The sequence below is a fragment of the Sander lucioperca genome, chromosome 17 (assembly GCF_008315115.2).
Source record: "Sander lucioperca isolate FBNREF2018 chromosome 17, SLUC_FBN_1.2, whole genome shotgun sequence".
Lineage (NCBI taxonomy): Eukaryota > Metazoa > Chordata > Actinopteri > Perciformes > Percidae > Sander > Sander lucioperca.
Window position 1 is genome coordinate 18859948 of NC_050189.1, and position 2500 is coordinate 18862447.

At 39.8% G+C, this 2500-nt stretch overlaps 2 protein-coding genes across 3 annotated transcripts in view; one reads left to right on the top strand and one right to left on the bottom strand.

Annotated features, from left to right (window-relative positions):
* LOC116064546 (zinc finger protein 239-like) overlaps window positions 1–2500 on the bottom strand; it is a 914372-nt gene that overhangs the window by 645929 nt on the left and 265943 nt on the right. The gene's annotated exons all lie outside the window — the stretch shown is intronic.
* The window catches only part of LOC116035193, a 48812-nt gene that overhangs the window by 28079 nt on the left and 18233 nt on the right, over window positions 1–2500 (top strand). The window lies entirely within an intron of this gene.

A 2500-nucleotide genomic window follows, 5' to 3' on the forward strand; every position in this document is an offset into this window, starting at 1 on the left:
ACCTGGATGCGCGGCCATATTGGAGGCACTCACACAAAAGGTGAATTTAAGAAGATGTGTGAAAATGCCCTCAGACCTCAGACGGTTCAAGTCGGGAAATGGTCGCAGTTTGGTTCGGTTTGGGCACCAAAACTACTAGCGTACGTTTAGTAGCTCGCAGTCGTCTTTGTTGGACGCAAGAAGAGTTCAAATTCCCCGCAGGGAGCTCGTGTTGTCGTCCCGGCGACCTGCAACTTTGTGTTTTTCTGGGTCGAAATTTCAACATTTTGTTGCTCTTTTTCTACGCTTTTCTCGACGTTTTTGTCGATTTTATTAAAAAAATTTTAGTCTCTTTTTTGGCATTTTTTTTTATTATGTTTTTGTCTTTTTTTAACAATTTTTTATTTTTATTTTTATATATATATATATATATTGTGTTTATTGGTTTTCAGAACACGTATATTTTACAGATCAGTACAATGCAAATAACCAAAAAGTTTTTGTCACCTTTGGTGATGTTTTTGATGTTTTTTGGTCACTTTTTCCCGATGTTTTTGGTCACTTTTTTCAACATTTGTCACTATTTTGGCGTATTTTTTATTATGTTTTTGTCAATTTTTTAGCACATTTTTTTTGTTGCTTTTTCTGATGTTTTTTCGTAATTTTTTTGTCACTTTTTTTTAAACAAGTTTTTGTCACCTTTGGCGATGTTATTGATGTTTTTTTTGTCACTTTTTTTCCCGGATTTTTTTGCTCACTTTTTTCATTGTCTTTAAAAAACAGGAGGGTTAATCCCTCCATTACATGGCGTCATTACCAACAAACATTATTAAAAAGAGCAAATTTAGAGGATTACGACGTTACGATCACTGAATACTTTCTCGTTTTTACGTGTTTAAACACGTCTCTCTCTGCGGGTTTCTCTTTCTTATTTTGAACTCTCCTCCTTCTCTCTTTCTCTCCATCAATGCGTCCCTCTGTCTTCTGTCTGTCAGAGTTAAGCCTGTTTTTCACGGCTCTAAAAAAAACTCTCCCTTCATCGCTCTTTTGGACTTCATTCCTTCGTCCCTTCGTCCATCCGTCCGTTCCAAAAACGTCCCGTCTAAGCAGAAGCAGGTCAGAGTCGAGTTAAGCCTCTTTCACGCCTCTAACCCTCCCACGCTTTCTCTCCACGTCCTCCTCCGTCTTTCTTTCATTTACTCTCCTCGTTCTTTTTCATTCCTTTGTCATTTGTCTCCATCCTCTTTACTCAAACGGTTTGATTTCGCACAACATACTAAAAAAAGCAACCAAACAACTTAAAATACAAGACACAAAGCTGGTTTTTCCTGCCTCAGAATGGCAGAGATGGCAAAAGTACTCACTTCCCGTACTCAAGTAGAAGTACAGATAGGCTTACTTGTGTTAAAAAAATACTCTTACTTAAAGTATAAAAGTAAAAGTAGCCTTGTGAATGACAACCATTTATTATGCAAAGCTACCTGGACCCAACGCAACACAAATGTTACTAGAGTGCAAGCTGAGAAACTTCAGTGGACGTGGAGAAAAAGGCTCCTTATATGCCATTGCCTACATTTTAAATGGTCTGCCAATAGGCCTAAAACATCACATATATGATTATTGTGACAGAGACTGGGACTCCAGGTTAATACGATTCCAGGAGAACAAATGTAACTGACCATTAAAGTGATCATATTATGCTCATTTTCAGGTTCATAATTATAATTTGAGGTTGTACCAGAATAGGTTTACATGGTTTAATTTTCAAAAAACACCATATTTTTGTTGTACTGCCCATTGCTGCAGCTCCTCTTTTCACCCTGTGTTCAGGTCTCTGTTTTAGCTACAGAGTGAGACCTCTCACTGCTGTAACATCTTTGTTGGCAGTCGCACATGCTCAGTAGCTAGGTAAGATCACAAGCTCAGTAGCTAGGTAAGACTACAAGCTCAGTAGCTAGGTAAGATCACATGCTCAGTAGCTAGGTAAGACTACATGCTCAGTAGCTAGGTAAGACTACAAGCTCAGTAGCTAGGTAAGACTACAAGCTCAGTAGCTAGGTAAGATCACATGCTCAGTAGCTAGGTAAGATCACATGCTCAGTAGCTAGGTAAGACTACAAGCTCAGTAGCTAGGTAAGATCACATGCTCAGTAGCTAGGTAAGACTACAAGCTCAGTAGCTAGGTAAGGACTACATGCTCAGTAAGACTACATGAGCTAGCTAGCTGTTTCTCCAACTTCGGCCTGTACAAGGCAGGATTAGCCGGGAGACTTCTTCTAAATGAGGGCGCACTTCCAACTTTGTGTGGAATACCTGCAGAACAGGGACATGGAAGTAGTTCTTTACAATTTCTTGTGTAGATCAGGGTGAATTTGTGTGTGTTGTAGCAGTGTTTTGCCGTTGAGAACGAGCTAGCATGCTAACGGTTAGCCCACTAGGCTAGTGACGTAGAAGGCCGTGCAGATTTTGACCAGCTCACCCGGAGACTGAAGGCAGGACACATTCAGAAACCGTATCTCAC